Below are 26,894 nucleotides of genomic sequence, written 5' to 3'. Positions count from 1 at the left end.
TAATATTTTATTGGAAGCCTTAAGAAGCCACATTTCTTCTTGGTGAAAACGAATTAAAATTTCTAGAAAATGGCGCTTCCACTTTTAGGTCATGTGAAATAGTTAAGGAAAACATCATTCCCACTAAAAAGAATCTTCTGTTGAGAGATATCAAAGAGCAGTTACAGCCACATGGGCTAGAAAGGCTAAAATTCTGGAGAGGTGAGGCCCATGGAAAGATGAACTGAGGTTTATAGCTGGTTATCCATGGGTTCATTAACAAGTACAAGGAAGTCATAGTTTGAATTTAATTAAATACATAAGATTAAAAGCTGGGAATTCAAAGTTAGCCCGGTTAGATGGTTAATGCTGGAGAAGAGAAAACAGCAGAAATTTTGGTTATTACATGAAGCTAGAGAGACAAAAGTAGCAGTTTGTTACCTTGTAGTATTGAGTTTTTTCCCTCAAGACATTGCAGTTCTCAAACTAAGTTGCACAGAGAGAAAATGCTAAGCAAAGAACCTCTGGAAATTAAAGGATGCTATTATACTTACTGTGTTCTGCAAAACTATCATAGCTGTTTTATTAAAAAAAAATATTTACTTGGTTGTGCTGGGTCTTGTGTCATGCATGATCTTCTGTCTTTGTTTATACATGTGGGATCTTTAGTTGCAGCATACATGATCTGTTAAATTGTAGTAAGAGTCTAGTACTTTGTATTGCTTAGTAAACATTTCCTCTATTTTCTCTTAACTCCTCTGAATCATTTGAAATCAAGCTACAAAAATGGTGCTTATCATTTTCAAATGAAAGTTAAAGTTCCTTAGTTGTGTCTGACTCTTTGAGAGCCCATGGACTACAGCCCACCAGGCTCCTCTCTATGGGATTCTCCAGGCAAGAATACTGGAGTGGGTTGTCATTTCCTCCTCCAGGGGATCTTCCCGACCCAGGGATCATGGCTGGGTCTTCTGCATTGCAGTCAGATTCTTTACCGCCTGAGCCACAAGGGAAGCCCATTATTTTCAAATACTTCAGTATTGTTTTGTGTATAAGGATGTGGTGATTGTCACTCAGTCATGTGTGACTCTTTGACCCCATGGACTGTAGCCCATCAGGCTCCTCAGTCCACGGGATTATTCCAGCAAGAATACGGGAGTGGGTTGCCATTTCCTTCTCCAATGAATAAGGATATTGTTCTATATAACCACAATACAACCACCAAAATCTGGATGTGAATATTGATATATTGCTATCATCCAATCAAGAAAAATTCCATCCTAAAGATATTTGGTAAGGCCATGAAAGATAGCTGACCATACTGAGTTGGAGGGGAGTGTGGTTTGCAGATTGCTGTGGTGAAATCTGAGAAGACTGAGGAAGAGATTATCAGCGGTGACAAAGCCTAATGCAGGGCGGCAAGAGCCAAAGTGAAGAAACTTGTATCCAGTTGGAGACACAGCCTGGTGTATGGAGGTCAGAGATTGAGTATATTAAGAACATCTTTTGCATGAGAGGGTAGCCTGGCTCAAGACATGATGGTCAGACAGAGCAAATGATGTACCCATAAGGGGGCTAAGGGTAGGGACAGGCTATTGTAAGTGATTGAGGTGAAAAGGACATCCATGTGATGGAGAGTGGACTGTTACAGGATGAAGACAGAACAGGGTGAAAGGACTACCCCATGGGGCCGGATATCAAAGTTCAAGCAGTGTAAGGAAGATGTCCCCAGAGATCAAAAGCCTAGGATGGCATGTTGGCATTGTGGTTTATTTACAGTTTGGCTCAAATCTTGTGAAATTTGAGTGAGTTTGAGCCTCTTTGTTTTTAACTTTGATAATCTGTGGTTTGTTTCTTTAGATTTATTTCAGTTGTTGTAGGGTAGACATTTTGGTAAATCAGTAGTTAGGTTCTTATTTTTGCAAGGCAGATTATGAATTTTCCGTACTTTATAATCTAACTAGTTTTTAGTCATTTTGAGGAAGTCTTATATAATCATTTCGAAAAGTATAAATTATATATTTCTGTGATAAAAGATTTATATGATTGATATAAAATAAATTGATACTTTGAAAATTTGACTTATAAATAATAAGAGCTTGAGAGTGTAGACTCGTAATTATGTTACTGAGATAGTATCCAAAATGGATTCCAGATTGAAGTTCTTATATGAGGTATATAAATAACATATGTCCATGTGTAAAATTGATCAAAACTATCTACTACTTGTTTTCATTTTGGGGTACCTTTACATTTAATAATTAACATTTGAAGGTACTAAATATGATAAACTAGGAGAAAACAGATGATCAAAGTCATCATATTTATAGAATGCAATGTGTAAATTCACTTCATCTCTTCAATATAGATACAGAATAAAAATTTTAAGGCTTTAAAAAAAAAAACTAGTGTCTGGTAACCAATGTATGTTTTCTCATTTACTTCTTTTTGACTATGTGGGCATTTCAGATGATCAATGCCAACTCTTAGAAAATTAATGTGGCACATTAATTAACTGAGCTAATTCAGAATAGAGGATTACAGATGGCTTTATCAATGCATCTGAATCTTCAAAAGCTTGACAATTAAAAATAAATATGTGATACTTTCAGTATGTTCAGTTAGATGAAAATGGCACTTGTGTATCTTCCCTTAACATGAAAGATGAATATTTCCTAAGCAGTGAGAAAATTAAGAATAAAAGTATAAAATGCTTGGAAATGTTTATAAAGTTTATAAGCATATAAAGTTTATAGTTTATAAAGAACTATTCATATGGCATTATTCATAATTCAAATGCCAACTCTGTATCTATGCAGTTAATCATAATAAATACTAAGAAAAAGCAAAGTCAAGGAAATGATTACTAAAGTGACAGATTTCTTTAAAAATGAGAATATAACAAAATAACAATGGTTCACATTTTGGCAGGGAAGGAGCAATATGAGAGATGGAAACAAGGAACCCAGTGGGTCTCCATGGACATAACTTCTATTACCATCTAAATATGAGTTTATAGACCAAGAAGACAATGGGGTGAGTTAATATGAAGTGATTAAAAAAGCACATAAAACTTACATTTATTCATCCATAGAAAGAATCATAAGCCCTGAATCAAAAAGTATGCAAAGTATAGCAAAGGCTATAAAGATGTGTGGAGCATGGGAAAAAATTCTCATCTCTGTGTAACTGAAGTCTTAGAAGGAGAAGATAGATTAGAAGACAAATATTTATTAAAACATTGGTTAAAGATTTTCAAATGCTGATTGAATACATCAAACTATGGATTCAATAAATTATTTAAACTTCAAAAAGGACAAATATAAAGGAACTCACATATAGGCTTTATCATAGTCAAATTGCCGATAGATACAAAAATAAAAGTTTGAAAACTATTGGAGAAAATTCATCATTAGTTTCAATAGTGCTGGAAAACAAATCTGCTAGCCTAGAATCCTATACTAGCAAGTATATATTTCTTAAATAAAGATAAAATAATAACATTTTCAGAATAAATGAAAACCAAGGAACAGGAATGTAATAAGGGACTTATTAGAGTTCTGGCAGAAGAAAACTGGTCCCAGATGAATCCATAGAAAATATGTGAAAGAACAGCAAAGGAAGGATGGAATAACATCCTTCTTTTTAAGTAAATGGTGATAAAATCTTAAGGAGTCTAAGACATACGTGGAAATAGAATATATGGTAATTGATTAGGGGTTTCCTAAGACTCAGTTCAGTTCAATCGCACTGACGTGTCTGACTTTTTGTGACCCCAAGGACTGCAGCATGCCAGGCTTCCCTGTCCATCACCAACTACTGCATTTCAGACTCTCTTGTTGACTATGAGGAATACTCCATTTCTTCTAAAGGGTTCCTAAGACTACCCACATCTATAATAACTCACTAGAAGTGTTCATAGTCTCAGCATAGTTGGCCCTGTTGCTCAGGTTTATTTCAGAAGCACAGCGGCATAGTGACATGGTGGCATAGTACATAGTATCATCAGATACCCGGCTGGTTCAGCAAGGGAAAAAGATGAGCAGAGTATGGAGCCATCCATGTGCAGGCTTCCTACACTCTCTTCCTGACATGGGAAATCACACAGGGTATCCCAACCCTGTAGCAACTAAAATACAGCTTCGTAGTGCAGTGCTTCTGCCCAGAGAGGTCCACCTGAGTCTCGGAGTTTAGGCTTTTTATTGGGAACTTTTCATGTGGGCGTACTTTGCTCAACTACTAGACTCTCAGAAAAGGAGCAGATGTTCACTATAAATCACACTGTAGCACAGAGAAAAAACTTATCAGTTAGGGAGCATTTCAGAATCTGTTTCCAGATGCAGTCAAACAGGCCCTTCCAAAGACAGCAGCTTCAGGCCTGCTTTGTTTAGTATTTTCTGCATAGTAACAGTAGCCCCTAAAATAGGAAGGGGAAGGTAAGTTAAATTTTTAAAGCATTTTTTCATTGCTCAGAGGGTGATAAAAAAAATTTTTTTTTCTTGTAATCCCTGGAGTATCAACTAAAGGAAAAAGTAGGGATTGTGACACTCAAGATGAGTGAAGTGAAATAGTATGAAAATACCTGGCTGATTGATAGAAGGAAAGAAGTAAGAAATCAAAGGAAAAAGCTAGTGCTGTAAATAGATAACACAGAACAAGTTACCACATACTGATACCACATACTGATGTAATAGTCCACCATAAAACAGATTGCCAGACTGGGAAAATAAATACAAAGACAAACTAAAACCCAACTATGATGCTTGTAAGAGATACACTTTAAAAACAAAGATGTGGAAAACTTGAAAGCAAAGGAATGGAAAAGTTATGCCATATAAACGTACCACCAAAAATCTAATGATAAAATCAGACAATAGGATGCATCCAACAAGAATAAATAGCAGTCCTAATTTGTATGCATCAAACACTGTATAAAAAACACAATAGACACATAATATTAAAATAGTATTTGTGGTTGCAAATGTCAAAGGACAAATTTAATGAACTATTTTTAACACTTCTACATTGAAATCTAGAAACCATGATTGAGGAAAATTTTAATAAGACCTAAGTAGATAAAGAAAAATACCATGTATATTGACATGAAGTATATTATTGTAAAAATATGTTTCCCACAAATTATAGATTCACAGCAAGCTCAATAAAGATTCTGAAACCAAAGCAATCTCTAGAGGAACAAATCTGGAAGATTATATTATCAGATATCAATCTCAGAAAATTATATTAATCAAAACTGTTGTACAGCTGTAGAAAATAAAAAGACCAATAAAAGTATTAATAAAGAAACTGGCTGCATGTATGTCATCATCTGATTTGGGCAGTGAATGGGGAAAAGAATGGTCTTTTCTATTAATTATGCTTGGTCACGTGATTGGGAGAGGCATATGAAAGCTTTCCGGGTTGCTGTAAACATTTCTCACTTGTTCTAGATCATGGTTACACAAATGTAGACATATGTAAAGACTCAGCTAGCTGTTCTCCTAAGATATATATACTTAATGAAGGAGTGTTTCATGAATTCCATAGCAGTAGTTAATATCAGTAAACAAGGCAGGGGTGTATTTCATGTGGAGTGATTCCAGCAGCAGAGAAAGATCCAGAGGTTAAAACTCATATTGAGCCTCTGCACTGGGTGACAAGTAATGAACTCCTGGGCCCAGTGGAGAGCTAGCCTCCCACAAGCAATTGGATGGAAATAAACTAACAATGGATGCTTCCCTGGTGGCTCAGAGGTTAAAGCATCTGCCTGCAATGTGGGAGACCTGGGTTCGATCCCTGGGTCAGGAAGATCCCTTGGAGAAGGAACTGGCAACCCACTCCAGTATTCTTGCCTGGAGAATCCCATGGACGGAGAAGCCTGGTGGACTATAGTCCACGGGCTTTCAAAGAGTCGGACACGACTGAGCAACTTCACTTTCAAACTAACAATGGAAGGTGAATATGTGTTGGAGAAATGGCGTACAAACAAATTTCAAGACAAGAGTACTAAAGTTTCCTCTTAGTAAGAATTATGCTATGAAAACTTTGGAAACACAATATTTGGGACCCATCTTGTGGGGAAAAGTTTTGTCATGAGAGTTAATGATCAAATGATTGGAGGTCTGACAAAGTGTCAGAAAGCAGCTCTGAACATGTAGAAGGTTTGGGAGCACAGAAAACTCAGATGATATGGAGAGCATAAGCCCCAGTATTAGCACTGAAATCCTAGCGTGGTTTGTGAGTAGCAGCATCTATTTCCACAACCAGATGTTTTAGGAAAAAATGAAAAAAACTGAAATAGGCAAATGAGATTATTGTTTGGTATCTCTAGGGCAGCACTACTTTACTGCCACTTTTCATTGTCTTAAAATACTTTCTTGTTGTACAACGACAGTCGTGTCCGACTCTGTGACCCATGGACTGTAGCACGCCAGGTTTCCCTGCCCTTCACCAAATCCCGGAGCTTGTTCAAACTCATATCCTTTGAGTCAGTGATGTCATCCAGCCTTCTCATCCTCTCTCATCACCTTCTCTACCTCCTTTCACTCTTTCCCATCCTCAGGATCTTTTCTAATGAGTTGGATCATCATACCAGGTGGCCAAAATATTGGAGGTTCAGTTTCAGCATCAGTCCTTCCAATGAATATTCAGAATTGGTTTCCTTTAGGATTGACTGGTTGGATCTCCTTGCAGTTCAAGGGACTCTCAAGGATCTTCTCCAGCACCATAGTTCAGAAGCATCAATTCTTTGGTGCTAAGACTTCTTTATGATCCAGCTCTCCACATCCATAATGACTAATGGAAAAGTCATAACTTTGACTGTATGGACATTGTCGGCCCAGTAATGTCTGCTTTTTAATATGCTGTCTCAGTTGGTCATAACTTTTCTTCCAAGAAACAAGTGTCTTTTAATTTCAAGGTTGTAGTCACCATCTGCTGTGATTTTGGAGCCCGAGAAAATAAAGTCTCTCATTGTTTCTCCAACTATTTGCTATGAAGTGATGAGACCAGATGCTGTGATCTTAGTTTTCTGAATGTTGAGTTTTAAGCCAGCGTTTTTACTCTCCTCTTTCACCTTCATTAAGAGGCTCTTTAGTTCCTCTTTGCTTTCTGCCATAAGGGTGGTGTCATTTGTGGAGGTTATTGATATTTCTCCCAGCAACCTTGATTCCAGCTTGTGTTTCATCCAGCCCAGAATTTCTCATGATGTATTCTTCATATAAGTTAAATAAGCAGGATGACAATATATAGCCTTGACATACTCCTTCCCCAATTCGAAACCAGTCCGTTTTTCCATGTCTGGTTCTAACCGTTGCTTCTAGACCTGTGTACATGTTTCTCAGGAGCCAGGTAAGGTAATCTGGTATTTCCATTTCTTTCAGAATTTTCCAAAATTTGTTGTGATCCATATGGTAAAAGGCTTTGACATAGTCAATAAAGCAGATGTTTTTCTGGAACTCTTGTTTTTTCTATGATTCAACGGATGTTGGTGATTTGATGTCTGGTTCCTCTGCCTTTCTAAATCCAGCTTGAATATCTGGAAGTTCTCAGTTCACATACTGCTGAAGCCTAGTTTGGAGAGTTTTGAGCATTTCTTTGCTAGTGTGTGGAATGAGTGTAACTGTGTAGTAGTTTGAACATTCTATGGCATTGCTTTTCTTTGGCATTGGAATGAAAACTGACTTTTTCCAGTCCTGTGGTCACTGCTGAGCTTTCCCGATTTGCTGGCATATTGAGTGCAGCACTTTCACAGCATCATCTTTTAGGATTTGAAATAGCTCAGCTGGAATTTCATCACCTCCACTAGCTTTGTTCGTAGTGATGCTTCCTAAGGCCCACTTGACTTAACATTCCAGGATGTCTGGTGAGTGATCACACCATCGTGATTATCTGGGTCGTGAATATCTTTTTTGTACAATTCTTTTGTGTATTCTTGCCAGCTCTTCTTAATATCTTCTGCTTCTGTTATGTCCATACCATTTCTGTCCTTTATTGTGCTCATCGTTGCATTAAATATTCCCTCAGTATCTCTAATTTTCCTGGAGAGATCTCTAGTCTTTCCCATTCTATTATTTTCCTCTATTTCTTTGCACTGATCACTGAGGAAGGCTTTCTTATCTCTCCTTGCTATTCTTTGGAAATCTGCATTCAGATGTGTATATTTTTCCTTTTCTCCTTTGTCTATCACTTCTCTTTTTTCAACTAATTATAAGGCCTCCTCAGATAACAATTTTGCCTTTTGTTTTTCTTTGGGAATAGTTTTGATTACAGCCTCCTGTACAATGCTATAAGCCTCTGTCCATAGTTCTTCAGGCAGTTTATCAGATCTAATCCCTTGACTCTATTTGTCACTTCCACTGTATAATCATAAGGTATTTGATTTAGGTCATACCTGAATGGCCAGGTGGTGTTCCCTGCTTCTTCAATTTAAGTCTGACTTGTGCAGTGAGGATTTCATGATCTGAGCCACAGTCGATTTTTAGTCTTGTTTATGCTGACTGTATAGAGTTTCTCCATCTTTGGCTACAAAGAATTTTGGTATTGGCCATCTCGTGATGGTCATCATGTGTAGAGTCGTCTCTTGTGTTGTTGGAAGAGGGTGTTTGCTATGACCAGTGCATTGTCTTGAAAAAACTTTTAGCCTTTGTCCTGCTTCATTTTATACTCCAAGGTCAAACTTTCCTGTTACTCCAGGTATTTCTTGACTTCCTACTTTAGCATTCCAGTCCTCTGTGATGAAAAGGACGTCTGTGTGTGTGTGTGTGTGTGTGTGTGTGTCTGTGTCTAGCTCTTCATAGAACCGTTCAACTTCAGCTTCTCCAGCATAGTGGTTGGGACATTGGCTTGGATTACTGTGTTATTGAATGGTTTGCCTTGGAAATGAACAGGTATCATTCTGTTGTTTTTGAGATTGCACCCAAGTACTGCATTTCAGACTCTCTTCTTGACTATGAGGAATACTCCATTTCTTATAAGGGATTCTTTCCCACAGTAGTAGATATAATGATCATCTGAATTAAATTCACTCATTCCAGTCCATTTTAGTTCACTGATTCCTAATACGTCAACAATCACTCTTGCTATCTCCTGTTTGACCGCTTCAGATTTACCTTGATTCATGGACCTAACATTCCAGGTTCCTGTATAATGTTGTTCTTCACAGCATCGGATTTTACTTTCACTATCAGACACATCCACAACTGGGTGGTGTTTCCCCTTTGGCTCAGCCTCTTCCTTCCTTCTGGAGCTATTTCTCTGCTCTTCTCCAGTAGCATATTAGGCACCTGATGACCTGAGAAGTTCATCTTTCAGTGCCTATCGTTTTGTCTTTTCATACTGCTCATGGGATTCTCAAGGCAAGAATGCTGAAGTGGTTTGATATTCCCTTCTCCAATGAACCACGTTTTGTCAGAACTCTCCACCGTGACCTGTCCATCTTGGGTGGCTCTATATGGCATGGTTCATAGTTTCATTGAGTTAGATAAGTGATCCATGTGATCAGTTTGGATGGCTTTTTGGTTATTTGGTTAAAATACTTTATAAGATGACAACTGTAGAAAATAAGATATTCTTTTCTATAAAAGTACTTGCATTTTACCGTATACAAGTTAATTGTGATCGTTCATTTGTGGATATTGTTCTGTTTTGAATCTAGTTGAAAATTCATTTCAGTTTTCATGATTAATTATTTTATGTGCATTCATAGAATTCTCCATTGAGTCAATGTTAATGTTATGTAAAATTTTGATATGTGTTCATTTTCTACTTGCGTGCATGTCATGATCCCTTTTGTAAGAAAGTATTCCTCAGTAGGTGGAAGATAAGGCTTTCAGACTGTGAATAGTATCTATTAAAATGGTGCTTTGAACTTCTGAGATTAAAATGTCAGTTTAAAGATCTGTCTGCTCCCTTATACTTCTTCCTATCATATGACATGGTGCAGCAGCTATGGAAAACAGCACTAATATTGCTCAAAAACATTTAAAATAGGGTTACTGTATGATGTAGAAACTCTACTTCTGGGTATAGAGCCAGAAGAAAGGAAGGGAAATGTGGAATTCTTGTTCTAAGGATAGAGAATTTCATTTATATTAGGTGAAATAAATCCTAGAGTTTTGCTGTATGATGTAGTGCGTATTGTTAACAATGTGTGGCATTTTGAGTTTCAAAATTTGTTAAATGGATAGAACTCATGTTATGCATACACACACCAAACAAAGGAACACAAGAAAACTTCAGGAGGTGTTGGGTATGTTTAATCCCCTGATTGTGGTGATGATACCATGGGTATTTGCATATGCCCAAACTTATCAAATTGTACACACTAAATGTGTTCAGTTTTTTGTGTATCAATTATACCCTAACAAAGCTGTTAAAAATACAACATGGAAAATAATATGCTTATTTCTAATAAATTTCTATTAAATCAAAGAAAAACTGTCTAAAAACATCTATGTAGAAAACAAAGAAACACATTGAAAAATAAGAGTTAAAAGTTCTTCAGATATAGCATAGCCATTGTTTAAACAATTCTTTATTGTAAAGCTGTCAATTTACTGAAAATTTATCAATAATTTCAATGCAATTCAATGAATAATTCCGATGTTTTTCATTTTGAATAATTTTATCTATTGTTCTATAGAAATTGGCAAACTGTTTCTAGTTTATAGTGAAATGCAAGTGCCAAATATAGGCATGACACTTTTGAAAGAAAATTAAAGTGGAAACTTGTATTGCATATCAAGTCTCTTTGTACAGTCTCAATAATTAAGACTATGGTATTGGGCAAAAATACATTAACGAAACAGAATTAGAGGGCTCATAAAAAGACATAGGTGTATATGGTCACTTGATAAATGATCAAGTGTAAGTTAACCAGTTAAGCTGTGAAATAATGCCCAACTCTGTTAGTAAAGAGGGAAATGTACTTGGTCTTTTTTTTTTTTTTTTTTAGTCTTATAAATGGAAAAATCCAGTCAGCTTCCTTAAAACCTGTATTGTCTGCCCTCCTGGTTACTTATGGCTTACGGATACCTATGCTGTGCAGTGGGCTTTAGTTGCATCACTGTTAACAAGCCGGATGCTTACCCACCTCCTAGTAATCCCAATTTCAGTTTTGTGAGATTTGTTTTGTTTATATTGTATTATCAGTAGTACAATATGAAATAAATAAAAACAATAAGTATATAACTGTCTATTATGTTGCACTTAGATGATTTATTTTGGATGTTTCACTAAGATCATTTTGCATTTTTAAATTCCTCTTAATCTTTTGTCAAAGGATAAAAATTCTAGGTTGAATATGTAAATCCATGGCTGATTCATGTCAATGTATGGCAAAAACCACTACAATATTGTAAAGTAATTAGCCTCCAACTAATAAAAATAAATGGAAAAAAAAATTCTAGGTTCATGAACTTTGCACATTTGTCCTTCAGTTATAATCTGTGACTAATTTGCTGACAAAATAACTAAAATCTGGAAATATATATTTAAATAAATATTTTTAAAATATTTAAATAAATAAATATTAGTTGCATTTTCATGTGTCACTTTACCAAAAATAAGCTTCTGACAGTTTAGTCTGTTGAGCTCTCTATTAACTAAATTTACCTTATAGACATCTATGGAATTCACCAGAGTTCAAGCGGACCTACCATCAGGATGAGTGTCCTCACATTTTGAATAGGGGTAGGGCTGAAAATTATTAATGTTGGACACTCTCTTATGATAACAAAGTGTTAAAACACACACTTTAGAAGATATTTGAATTATTATGTCTTGATTTATATATTTCTTCAACAATTAATTTTGTATATTTTCCAGTAGAAAAAAATAGCTAAAAGGAAAAAAAAAAACATTTCCTATGTTCTTTTTAAAAAATTATTTGTCAAAATTCAACAACAAAGATATACTATTTCCACTTGTGTGATTTTCAAATACTGGGGTCAGAGAAGGAGGCATTTCATAATATTAGGCTTATAAGAATTTGACTTCACAAAATAATTTCCAAAGTGGGCATTTTTTTCCATTTGAGAATTAATTTTTTTATAATATCTTGCAGGAATTGTTTTTATTCATAGATTAAAACTATCAATTTTACATAATTTTGGATTTCCATGTTCTTTATTCACCAGAATCTGTTTCACCTCAGTGTTTGTACTTGGTCTCAGACAAGTAAGAATTCTATATTTAAAGGAATTCTATATTTAAAATTCTATATTTATTCTATCTATTATCTATTTATCTATCTATTAAAATAGCTTATTATAGAGATTTATTAAAAGTTATTTATTCAAAAAATCTTAGATTATTTACATAACATTACTTATTAAATGATTTTCTAATTGTATTTTCTCTAAATTTGCAAAGTAATGTCTGCACTAAAGTGGATTTTACATTAATCTTTTTGATCACTTGATTACCTCAGGTTAGAATAGTTAATAAATTAGTGCTTTTATAGATGTTTTAAAGCTGAATTCACTCACCTAATGATATCAGTTTTGTTTCTGGAATTCTATTGTTTCATTTTTTATCTTTCTTTGTGACTACTATACATTTCAAAAAGTGTACCTAATGGAAATAATTAGGCAATCCATTACAACACCATCTGCTGTGCATCAGAGTCATATTTTATTGTGGCTCACTGACAAAAATTTCCTGTAACTGGCATGTTCTTTTTTGATAAAGTCATGATCTGAAAATGGCAAATTACCTGACATAAAATCGTGTAAAGCACATGACAGCTTAACACATTTATTTCTCTTCCTACTATGTTACTATTCTTTATCTAATTGAAATTTATTTTGCTGATTACATGACGGCTTGGGAGGGTTTTTTTTAAATTTAAATATCAATGATTTAAGCAAATGAAACATTCAAGATTTGATTTAAAATTTATGTTATTTGAGATGTTTTATTTATAATATCTATGTTTATCATTTCTTACAGCTGAGATTTCTTTATCAATTAAAAAAACTTTTGTTTCCTAAACAGTTTTCCTTCAAGTTAATGAACTCATCTCTATAATTATATTTTAAATATGATTGCATGATTTTATTAAATATTTTCATTCTTTCAATTTGAAACTTAAAATATGAAAACAAATTTGATAAAGAATCAATAGTTCCATTTCTGGTTTCTCAGTAAGACAAAAAATTAGATAAGGCTACTCAAATATGGAAATGAACAAAAGTGAGAATGAAGTATATAAATCTGAATAATAATATTAAAATGTTGGAAAATGGTGCTGGGAGGGAGAATATTCTTTGTCTTCTACTCCTTTGTTGATTTTTGTTGTTTTAATTGAGCATTTTGTGTGATTTCATTTCTCTCCTATTTTAGTATTTCCATTATACTTCCTGTTTACTGGTTGCCTCCCATTTTGCAATATACATTTACAACTAATATAAGTCTACTTTTCAATAATATGATACAGTTGGCTTTTTGTATCCACTGGTTCTGCGTCCAAGGATTATATTTGGGAAAAAATCCAGAAAGTTTCAAAATACAAAAATGGAACTTGCTATGGGCCAGCAACAATTTACATGGCATTTATACTGTATTAGGTCTTCTAAGTAGTCAGAGAAAATTTAAAGGGTGCAGGAGGATTTTCACCTGTTAGATGCAAATACAAGATAATTTTATGTAAGGGATTTGAGCATTCCCAAATGTTGGCATCATTAGAGGGTCTCAAACCTTTGGTTTTGGTTCCCTCTATGAATATAGAGGGAAGAAATTATGTACCACATCACAGGTGGTATGAGTGCCTTATAGTAACAAAATTCTTATGTTTCCTCCCAGTTCTTGTTATCAGAGTTGTAATTTATTTTACTTATACAAACATACATAAGCGTACATTATATAAATATATATACATAAGGACTCTCTGGGTGGCTCAGTGGTAAAGAATCTGCCCTGCAGTGTGGGAGACCTGGATTTGATCCCTGGGTTGGGAAGATCCCCTGGAGGAGGGCAGGACAACCCACTCCAGTGTTCTTGCCTGGGGAACTCCACGGGCAGAGTCTGGCAGGTTACAGTCATAGGGTCACAAAGAGTCAGAGATGACTGAAGCAACTGAGTTTGCATATATATACATGTATAAACATGCATGGGCTTTCTTCATAGCTCAGTTGGTAGAGAATCTGCCTGCAATGTAGGAGACTTGGGTTTGACTCCTGCATTGGGAAGATACCGTGGAGTCAGACATGACTGAAATGATTGAGCTTGCGTATATATACATGTACAAGCATACATGGACTTTCCTCATATTTCAGTTGGTACAGAATCCGCCCCGCAATGCAAGAGACCTGGGCTTGATCCATGGATTGGGAAGATCCCCTGGGGGAGGGCAGGACAACCCACTCCAGTATTCTTGCCTGGAGAATCCCATGGACACAGGATCCTGGCAGTTTACAGTCTGTGGGGTCACAAGAGTCATATTCGACTTAGCGAGTAAACCACCACCAAAGACATAAGCATACATAATCAAATATGTTGCTAAATTCTTTTGAACAATCTGTCATCTGTTAGATCAATTAAGTAAAAGAAAAATAAAAGTTTTATTTTATCTTCACTTATTCCTTCTTCTATACTCTTACTTTTTTTTTTTTTTTTTTTGTACATTTCAAGTCTAATCTGTATTATTTTCTATCCCTACAAAGGACTTCTTGTAACATTTCTTATAAGGCAGGCCTACTAGCAACGAATGCTTTCAATTTTTGTTTGTTTAAGAAAATCTTAATCTTTTCCTTCACATTTGAAGGACAATTTCACAGGTTACAAAATTGGTATCATAGGTTGCTTACAGGTTGGTGTTTTTATCTCTCAACACTTTAAATATTTTACTCCTCTCTCTTTTTGCTTGCAGGATTTCTGAGAAGTCAGACCTAATTCTCATCTTTGACCTTCCAAATGTAAGGTGATATTTTGATTTTATTTTTTTCAGGATTTATTTCATCTTCTATTTTCTGTAGTTTGAAAATGATATGTGAGGGTATAGTTTGTTTTTGCCATTTTTACTGCTTGGTGTTCTCTGAGTTTCCTGAATGCACTCAATCGGCATTTCTTTTCCCCCCCCCTCACCTAACTGCTAGAGTTAGGACTTCCAGTGCAAAGTTTAGTAAGAGTGGTGAGAGTGGGCATTCTTGTCTTGTTTCTGATTTTAGAGGAAAATCTTTCAGCTTTTCACTGTTACATATGATTTTATCTGTGGGTTTATCATGTATGGCCTTTATTATGATGAGTTGTATTCTGTACCTAATTTGTTGATAACATTTCTTTATGAAAGATGTCAAATTTTCTGAAATGCTTTTTCTGCATCTATAGAAATGGTCCAATGATTTTTATCCTTCTTTTTGTTAATGTGGTGTATCACAGTACTGATTTGCATATTTTGAACCATCCTTGCATTTGAGGGAAATACCCACAGTTGATCATGGCTTATGATTCTTTCAATGTGTTGTTGAATTTGGTTTGCTGTTATTTTGTTGGGGACTTTTGCACCTATTCATTTAGGGATGTTGACTTACAGTTTTCTTTTTTCTGTAGTACTCTTATCTGGCTATGGTATCAGGATAATTATGGCTTCATAAAATAAGTTTTGGATTATTTCCTTTTGTTCAATTTTTGTGGAGAATTTGAGAAGGGTTGGCATTAATTTGTCTTTAAATATTTGGTAGAATGCAGTAGTGAAATCAACTCATCTTAGGCTTTTCTTTTGTCGGGAAGATTTTGATTACGGTTTCAATTTCCTTAATCTTTATTGATCTCAGATTTTTCAGTTGCTAAGAGAATAGAACTTAAATGTTCTCCACACACACACACACACACACACATATGCATGGAATTATGTAAGGTGCTAGATATGTAAACTAAAATATGCAGTAATCACTTCCCAACATATACATGAAGCAAATCATCATATTGTATACTTTAATCATATACATTATATGTCAATTATATCTCAATTAAAGCTGTAAAAAAGAATGGCGTATTAATATTGTCTCATTCTTTGTAACACATGCACTGTACTAATGCAACATGTTACAGGGAAAATGAAGGAGGGGAAAGGAACTAGATATAGTGTCACTTTCTGTGTGTTTTGATCATTTTCTGTAAATCTAACACTGCTCAAAAAAGAAGTTTATTGTTTTTCAAAAAGCCATCATTCACAATAGCAACCAAACACATAGAATATCCAAGAAGTTAAACAAGAAATATGTGAAATTTATCAGAGGGAAAACTATGGGTCATCAATGCAGTTTATATAAGAATAGAAAAATATAAAAATGTATCTTATCTAAAAGGGAAATATAAGAAAGTTTACAGGTTTTTAAATTGAGAATTGAACATTTTTTAATCAAAATTGTGCTTTGAAATATGCATAGAACTACTAGTAATAATTATTTTAAATCAATTTTATTGAGGTAAACATATGAAATTAGCTTAAGTGAGCGGTCATTGCATTCTGTACACAGTCCTTTCTACTGTTACCATAATGAAAGTAAATGCTTCCGTCATCCCAAGGCATTCCCTTATACATCTTTGCAATCAATCTCTGTCCCAATCCCAGAAAATGACAATCACTGATTCTTTTCTTTTCTTTTTTTTTTTTTTTTTTGCAGCTAAGGTTTGCCTTCTTTTTAACTTCAAATAAGTGGACTCACGTAGCATTAAAAATAAGAAAATCGGTATTGGACCTCAAGAATAGCTTGTGCCTGTAGAAGTTAAGCAAAGAACTTGACACTGACTCTTTAGTGATTTACCCTATCAGTGTCAAAACAAATGTCTGCACCTTCATATCTAAGCAATGGGTTTGTGTGCATAGCTTTGTCCACCTCTTTGTGACCCCCATAGACAGTAGCTTATCAGGCTTCTCTGTCCATTGGATTTTCCAGGCAAGAATACTGGAGTGGGTTGTCATTTTCTCCTCCCAGGAAACTTCCTGACGCAGGGATTGAATGCCAGTCTTCTGTGTCTCCTGCATTGTCAGGCAGATTCTTTAATGGTGGGTTTAGTCCCTGCCTAAATCAATATTTTTAACTCAACAAATATGATCAATCAGAAGAATGATCTGTATCTACTTCTGAAACACAGGATTCCAATTAGAAATATGGTCTAGAACTTAGCAATATAAAATGGGAAAAACTACCCTTGGAACCAACTACTAGGATGAACCATTTTATTACCTAGTTATGTTGTCTGGATCCATCATTGGACTTCTTTGAGACACAGTTTCTCAAAACAAGGGTACTCTATGATCCAAGGCTTCCACTATTGTAGAAATATGGGAAAACACTCAGGCATGAAAATATTATCTCTGATTCGGATGTGTAAAATCCTCCATGTTCTAAAAGTGAGAAAATCTGTCATATTGTAAAACAGATACCCACTGTTACTAAATAATGCATTCAGTTTTTCACTGAATAGACTCAGTATATCACTGAATGATATATTGTCTGTTTGCATGTTGTATATATATATTTTTGTATACATATACACATATATATTATATTCAAACATATAATCATGTATAAGTATATATGAACTACATGTATTAATATACACAAACATATATGTAATCATTTAAAGTATTTTAATTAGTTATGGATAGCATCACAATAATAAATACTTAATAAAATATTGTTTATGGTCTTACATTAAATACTTTCATTTGGTATGAATATAGAGACATATTTTCCACTTTTTACTGTGAAATCATGCTGTTCTTTTATCCTTGTTTGAGAGTCACTCTTGTTTAAAAATCCAAAACTATGGCCATGTTCAGTGTTCTTTCATCTTTTTTGTCTTGAAAGTGTTATAATTTTGACAACTAAGCAAATACATTCAACATTTTGCAAAAATTTACGGAGAGATGATGACATCACATAGCTATATTCAAAGCACTGCAAAGAAATGTTGCCATTTTTTATGTGTCTAAGTAATCGAACTGTGACAATACTGGGAATTGTTAATTATAAAATAGAATGGTTTATATGATCTCAGTTGTCCCAAAATGCATGCTTTCAGAGGAATCGGGTGGAGAGGGAGGTGGGATGGGGGACCGGGATGGGGAATACGTGTAACTCTATGGCTGATTCATAACAATGTATGACAAAACCCACTGAAAAATTAAAAAAAAAAAAAAAAACAAAAAAAACCAGAGCAGCTGTTAGGAAGACAACTTAGTTTCCATCTAAAGTTTCATCTCATTAATGAATTTTGTATAAAGACATTTCTGTGTAGAGAGAGTGCTTGCACCTTCTTTTTATATTTAAATGAACATTCATATGAAGAAAAATGTGTACAAAAAATATTTTAATGGGGAGAAATAAGAGATTTTTAAAATAAAACTTTCCAAGTTTCAGGTAAATTAAAACATATTAGTCTAATGTGCCAGTAATTTTTATAACTCTTAAGTGCTTACTAGCAAGTAATTCTATCTATTTGGCATCAGTTGTTTTATTGATGGGGGCTTCCCTGGTGGCTAAATGATTAAAAAAGAAAAAAACCCTGCAATGCAGGAAATGCTAGTTTGAACCCTGGGTTGGGAAGGTCCCCTGGAGGAGGAAATGGCAACCCACTCTAGTATTCTTGCCTGGAGAATCCCATGGACAGAGAGCCTGGCATGCTGTAGTCCATGGGGTTGCAAAAGAGTAGGACAGAGCGTAGTGACTAAACCGCAATAACAACAAAATTTTATTCATAAATGAGGACCCTAGTCTAAACAGTCTCAAATTTCCCTCAAACTCTACTTTATGTGTAGTTTATATAATTAAGTTTAAACATTTGATCCTATATTAAATTTTTGTTTTGTAACAAGGAAAAACTGTATGATAATTTAATACTACACTAAAAGATGAATTATTAATTTTTTTTCCTTCAATAATTGCCAATATATTGTTGATAAGCATACCATTAGTGTAAAGCTGGCTTTAGCTGCCTGTATATTAAAAGTCTGTATAAATTGTGGGTCAGCAAACTCTGGTCCATGGGTCAAATTCTACCTGCCCTCTGCCTTTGCAAATAAAGTTTTGTTGGATAATAGCCCCATCTTTCATTTACATGCTGTCTGAGGTTGCTTTCATACTCAGCAGAACTGAGTGGAACTGGCAGAGACTTTATGGCCAAAAATCCTTACAATCTGTCCCTTAATAGAAAATGTTGGTCAAACCTTGTTCTGTAATCAGATCTAACAAGGTCCTAACCACCTTAGGCTGAAGTATTCAGGTCAAATTTTAGTAAGTGATAAAAAAATCACAAGGAGGCAACCAATAAAATCTAGATAGAGAGTAATTTTATAAAACAAAGGACACTGTCTGTGTTAGGGGTGTGTGTGGGAAACCTAAGATTTAAGAGGTTAAGAGACAAAAGTAACCAATTTCAAGGCATGAACATGGTTTGAATCCCAATTTGAATAATTTTTTAAAATGTTGAGGACACAGAATTGTGAAAAAGTTCTTGAATATTTATATTTTAAAAGTACTATTTGTGCGTATGATGGTATTTTAATTGTTTAAAATTCATTTCTTATCTGCAGAGATACAGGCAAAATAGTTAAAGGAAAATAATGTTTTTCATATTTGCTTCAAAATAATTGTATGACTGTTGGTGGGATGAAGTGAAACAGAAGTTTTATATTATTAATATTTATAAATTAAATTATAATTCTTATAATTATTTAAAATGTCTCTATTTGAGGAATGGTGCTGAGAATGGGGTGAAGTGGCTTGGAATAGAGAACTACTATTCTCATGATCAAATTCTTTATGATAAATTTGACTCTGTTTAGTTATGTGACTGTATTGCTAGAAACTAAATATCTGCAGATGGAATCCCAGTTGAGCTATTTCAAATCCTGAAAGATAAGGCTGTGAAAGTGCTGCACTCAATATGCCAGCAAATTGGGAAAACTCAGCAGTGGTCACAGGACTGGAAAAGGTCCGTTTTCATTCCAATCCCAAAGAAAGGCAATGCCAAAGAGCGCTCAAAGTACTGCACAATTCCACTCATCTATCACACTAGTAAAGTAATGCTTAAAATTCTCCAAGCCAAGCTTCAGCAATACATGAACCATGAAATTCCAGATGTTCAAGCTGGTTTTAGAAAAGGCAGGGGAACCAGAGATCAAACTGCCAACATCCTCTGGATCATCGAAAAAGCAAGAGACTTCCAGAAAAACATCTATTTCTGCTTTATTGACTATGCAAAAGCCTTTGTGTGGATCACAATAAACTGTGGAAATTTCTGAGAGATGGGAATACCAGACCACCTGACCTGCATCTTGAGAAATCTGTATGCAGATCAGGAAACAACGGTTAGAATTGGACATGGAACAACAGACTAGTTCCAAATAGGAAAAGGAGTATGTCAAGGCTGTATATTGTCACCCTGCTTATTTAACTTATATGCAGAGTACATTATGAGAAATGCTGGGCTGGAGAAAGCAGAAGGTGGAATCAAGACTGCCGGGAGAAATATCAGTAACCTCAGATATGCAGATGACACCACCCTTATGGCAGAGAGTGAAGAAGAACTAAAGAGCCTCTTGATGAAACTGAAGGAGAGTGAAAAAGTTGGCTTAAAGTTCAACATTCAGAAAACTAAGATCATGGCATCTGGTCCCATCACTTTGTGGCAAATAGATGGAGAAAGAGTGGAAACAGTGGCTGACTATTTCTCTGGCCTCCAAAACCACTGCAGATGGTGATTGCAGCCATGAAATTAAAAGACGCTTACTCCTTGGAAGGAAAGTTATGACCAACCTAGATAGCATATTAAAAAGCAGATATATTACTTTGCCAACAAAGGTCCATCTAGTCAAGGCTATGGTTTTTCCAGTGGTCATGTATAGATGTGTGAGAGTTGGAGTATAAAGAAAGCGGAGTACTGAAGAATTGAAGCTTTTGAACTGTGGTGTTAGAGAAGACTCTTGAGAGTCCCTTGGACTGCAGGGAGATCCAACCAGTCCATCCTAAAGGAGATCAGTCCTGGGTGTTCATTGGTAGTACTGATGTTGAAGTTGAAACTCCAGTACTTTGGCCTCCTGATGTGAAGAGCTGACTCATTTGAAAAGACCCTGATGCTGGGAAAGATTGAGGGCAGGAAGAGAAGGGACCGACAGAGAATGAGATGGTTGGATGGCAACATCGACTCAGTGGACATGGTTTGGGTGAACTCTGGGAGTTGCTGATGGACAGGGAGGCCTAGCGTGCTGCAGTTCATGGGGTCACAAAGAGTCAGACACAACTGAGTGACTGAACTGAACTGATGATATGTAATTAATGACCAAAAGTCTTTCTCTCTCTGTCATAAAGCATAATGTTCAGATGGTCTTATGTGTTAAATTAAGTAAAGTTTATTTAAGACATCACAATTGATTAACCAATTTAATGAGAGTAGACACTCAATTTGGAATTAAACTGCTACAAATTCTAATAAATTAAGCTATAGAAAAAGTTAAGAAAAGCATCATGAGCTAATTGACACTTTTGAGAGGTATTTTTTGCTTGAAAACCTTTTCCCAGATTAATCAAAATTCACCTCCTCACTTCATTTTTGTTCCACTTCAATTATCACTTTATGAAAGACTTTCCTCAACTACCTTATACTGAATCCTCAACTCATCCTAAACCAGGCTGTGTGTGTGTCTGTGTGTGTGTGTGTTTTTTTCCTATCATGCATCTTTCCCTAACATATTGTATCCCTAAAGGTGTGTGCTGTCTGACTCTGGCTCCTTTGAGCCTGCAGTGTTCTTCCCAGCAGGTGGAAAGTACATATACATTTACATAGATTAATATAGTATAAAAAGAAAACATAAGCATATAGATAGCTTTCATTCTGTATAAGTATGATTTTCAGGAAATGCATAGAACATTTTTCCATGAAATATGTTTTTGTGTGTTCACCTCAACTATATAAAGTATTTGAACATGACCAAAAAAGGCTATCAAATTCCATTCTGAAAATGTTACTGGTCTAGCTAGACTTTCTCCTCTATATCAATAAGTTCATTTTTATTTTTAACTAGCAAAATTCAGGATTCTCTCTAATATATTTGTGTACTGTTGATAGGGAAATGCAATAGCTGTTACTATGAAAAAGGGAAAATTAATGTTTCCTGGCAGTGCTTTTTATATCCTTTCATGCTTGGGAGAATAATTAAGGCTCTATCAGGTTTTTTTTTTTTTTTTTTTTTTTTTCACTTTTTTCTTTAATTTTGTACATAGATATTGGAGTCAGGGTAAAAAGAATGGGATAATTACTCATGAAAATTAGATTCTAAATGCTATACCATAAGTAATTATTTTATTTTCAAAGCACATAAATACTATTTATCTTCCAAATGCTTTCTGTACAATTTATGTCATAACCAATTATCCTTTTCTTATCAACATGCTTTAGTGAGCATTTATTTTTAAAAGATCAAAAATGATTAAGAGCGGTTAATGTTGCATGAGCTTGGCTAGAGATTTCTCATAGTTGTTATGTCTTGAACTCTCTAAAGTGAATTAGCTACATTTCCCTCTAAAAACTAAGTATGATTTAAAATTTTAAATTGACTACAATTTTAGTAATCTTTTAATAGGCATATTATACATTTTTTTGTATACTTGCATGTGTAAATTACTTTGATTTATTTTGTCTGAAAATTTGGAATGACTGGAATTGTTGAAGAGTTGAGTTAGCTATAATAATGTTTTCTAAAATTATGTCATCATTAGATTACTTCTTTCATGTGTATTAAAACTAATTTCACTTAATGATGCATCATCATGGATTTTTTTTTAAGTATATGATGTATGTAAGCAAGAATATGTGATTGTGTTTGTAATGTCCTTAGTGCTGAAGAGAGATTAATGAATTGCTAGAAGGAAATGTTAAAAAAAAAAATAAGAAGAAGCAATTCAGAAAAAAGAAATGATAACAGGAAAAGATGATGGAAGAAAAGGAGAGAGGGAGGAGGAGAGAGGAAGGGAGAAATGAAAAAAAAAGGAAAGAAGTAAACAGGGAAAGCCAAACTGTAATGGAGCTTCATTTTAGAGTCATTTGATAAAACTGTGATTAAATAAAATAAAATTTTGGTTTGTGAAAATTTCCATAGGGCGAAAAAGGTATAATTTCAGAGTTTAATAGAGTTGTGGTGGGCTAATTTTAGATAAGGCTTATTTGGTAGCTCAGTTGGTAAAGAATCCGCCTGCAATGCAGGAGACCCAGGTTCAATCTCTGGGTCAGGAAGATTTCCTGGAGGATGAAATGGCAACCTATTTCAGTATTGGGTTAAAACTCAACATTCAGAAAACTAAGATCATGGAACCCAGTCCTATCACTTCATGGAAAATAGATTGGGAAACAATGGTAACACTGACAGACATTATTTTGGGGGCTCCAGAATCACTACAGATGGTGACTGCAGCCATGAAATTAAAAGACACTTCTCCTTGGACTAAAAGCTATGACCAACCTAGACAGTGTATTAAAAAACAGAGACATGACTTTGCCAGCAAAGGTCCATCTAGTCAAGGCTATGGTTTTTCCAGTAGTCATAAATGGATGAGAGTTGGACCAAAAAGAAAGCTGAGCATCAAAGAATTGATGCTTTTGAACTGTGGTGTTGGAGAAGGCTCTTGATAGTCTCTTGGACTGCAAGGAGATCCAACCAGTCTATCCTAAAGGAAATCAGTCCTGAATATTCATTGGAAGGACTGATGCTGAAGCTGAAACTCCAATACTTTGGCCACCTTATATGAAGAACCAACTCATTGGAAAAGATCCTGATCCTGGGAAAGATTGAAGGTGGGAAGAGAAGGGGATGACAGAGGATGAGATGGTTGGATGGCATCACCGACATGATGGACATGAGTTTGACTGGGCTCCAGAAGTTGGTGATGGACAGGGAGGCCTGGCCGCTGCAGTCCATGGCGTCTCAAAGAGTTGGACACAACCGAGTGACTGAACTGAACTGACTTCAGTTCTTGCCTGGAAAATTCCCATGGACAGAAGACCCTGGCAGGCTACAGTCTATGGGGTTGCAAAGAGTCAGACACAACTTCCCAACTAAATCACCCCATTATTTGGGAAGGTCTATCTCAGAAATTGACTCAGTGGGCATGAATTTGAGCAAACTCCGAGAGATACTAGAAGAGAGAGGAGCCTGGCATGCTACAGTCCATGGGGTTGTACAGAGTGAGGTACAACTTAGCAAAAACAAAACAGCAAAATCCACCAAATTAGTTAAAAAATTTTTTTTTTTTTGAAAGAGAAACAGAATCAAGTGAGAGTGAACTATGGACCTCTGGGAAAAGATAGCTCCCTGAAGAGGAGAAAACAAGAGTCAAATTCTTGGGTAGGAACAAACTGCTGATAATCTAGGAGTAAGACGAAATGCTAGTATTGTACCCAGGAAGGAGTGGGAGAAGGAAGCATTATGGGACGAAGTTTCAGAAAGATGAGAAGGAAATTCTTCATTTATATTTTTGTAGTCTACCATAAAAAGCTGGATTTTATTCTAAATGTGTGTCAAAGCATTTAAAGTTTTAAGCAGGGGAGTAATACAACTATTTCTCTTACAGTTGTACTGAGAACAACTTGGCTGTTAAGAGTAAACTGAAGCAAGAAATTATATTATTAATTTTAATATTATCAAAATTAATTATTAATTATAATATATTATTAATTATATACAATAAATAAATATTATTATAATATATATTATACATATATATAATATTATGTATTATAAGAGTCAGGTGAAAGACTTTGGTAGATAATATCAGAGGGGTAGATATGGTGATTGTGAGATGTGGTCAGCTTTGAGATACATTTTAAAGTTGGAATGGATGAGATTTGCAGGTTAACTGAATGAAGAGTAGAGAGAATTTTGGCCCAAATAATCAGAAAGCTTTTGATATCAAATAAAGGAGATGGAGTGGAGAAAATTTGGGGGGAAAAATATTAAGTGTTCTGTTTTCTACATGACATTTATCACACCAATTAGACAACCACATTGAGCATCTGAAGTAAGCATTTGTGTTATTATGAAATGATGCTCAAAAAAGAAGCCACACATTGTGTAAAAAAAGGGCACAGTTAAATATAAATACATAATCATCAGCAAAGAGATCAAGTAAACAGGAAACAGAATACAGACAGTCCTGGGATATTATGGCATTTAGAAAACTAGCACATGAGGAGGGGCCAGCAAAGCACCTGAGAATAAGCATTTCAAGAGAAGAGAGTTAATTAATTACATAATTGTAACAGGTACAATGTAGATTATAAGTATATACAGATATTTGCAGGCTTGTAATTTGGATGAGTAGTTCAGTTCAGTCACTCAGTCATGTCTGAATCTTTGCAGCCCCATGGATTGCAGCACACCAGTCCTCCCTGTCCATCATCAACTGCAGCAGGTTACTCAAAGTTGGATGAGTAGAGGGGATATTCAATCTACAAATATTTATTGATTAAAATCAGAGTTGAAATAATTCATTTTTGAAAGAAAATTATGGTTGTTTAGACTAATTCTTAATAAATTTTATATTAAAATATATTTCTATTTGCACTTTAAATATCACATATGTATATACACATAGTTACTTGTGAATGCCAATAAAGATCTGTATAGTCAAATCTATGATTTTTCCAGTAGTTATGAATTGATGTCAGAGTTGGACCATAAAGAAAGCTGAACACTGAAGAATTGATGCTTTTGAACTGTGCTGTGGGAGAAGACTCTTGAGAGTCCTTTGGACTGTAAGGAGATCAAAACAGTCAATCCTAAAGGAAATCAGTCCTGAATATTCATTGGAAGGACTGATGCTGAAGCTGAAACTCCAGTACTTTGGTCATCTGATGTGAAGAACTGACTCTTTAGAAAAGACCCTGATGCTGGGAAAGATTGAAGGCAGAAGGAAAAGGGAATGACAGGATGATGGCATCACTGGCTTGATGGACATGAGTTTGAGCAAGCTCTGGGAGTTGGTGATGGACAGTGAAACCTGGCCTGCTGCAGTCCATAGGGTCACAAAAAATCTGACAAGACTGAGCGACTGAACAACAACTTATGTATGCATTCAGGCCAAGAAGCAGCGATCAAGTTTTATAGAAACTGAAAAATAGAAGTGATTTTTTCTTCTTGCAAAAGTTTATTAAAAACTAGAACCCAGTTCCTCTCATTATTTACATTTTATATTGGCAAGGGAAATGTGTTACAACTATTGAACAAATATTGATATTCTATTATTAACTAAAGGGCACACTTTATTCAGATTTTCTTAGTTTTACCAGATGTCTTTCTTTTGTCCCAGAATCTTAACGAGGATGTCATATAACATTTCATAACCATGTCTCCTTAGAATTCTCTGGGCCATAACATTTTCTCAGAATTTCCTTGTTTTAATGCCTTCGTCAGGGGTATGGTTCAGGTATTTTGTAGAGTTTCCCTCAATTGAAATTTTTCTTTTATTTTGTTTTTTGCTTACCACTAGACTGGGTTATGGGATTTAGGGCAGAAAATCACAGAGGTGAAGTGTTCTTTTCATCTCATCACACAGAGTATACACCATCAGTATAAATTTGCATTGTTGATGCTCATCTTGATCATCTAGCTAAGTAAAAATATTGCAAATATATATTTAAAAGGAAGAAATTATTACTTGAGGGAGGAAGAAATAAAGATAAAATATAATATATTCAGTTTAATTTCTCTGATTTGTTAGGTGGTAATAATTTAGTATTATAAAAGTTATCTGGTTAGTAAAACCCTAATATAACATCTACCAATTCAACTGCAATTTAAAAGAGAATAAGATGCAGAAAGGAAACTTATGTAAACAAACTTATTTTTAAGATTCTTGAAAACAATGTACAGTGGATTTGAGGATGTGCACTAATATCATAAACTGTCAAAAATTCAA

Source organism: Muntiacus reevesi, chromosome 21, assembly GCF_963930625.1.
Source record: "Muntiacus reevesi chromosome 21, mMunRee1.1, whole genome shotgun sequence".
Lineage (NCBI taxonomy): Eukaryota > Metazoa > Chordata > Mammalia > Artiodactyla > Cervidae > Muntiacus > Muntiacus reevesi.
This window is presented reverse-complemented; position numbering follows the sequence as displayed.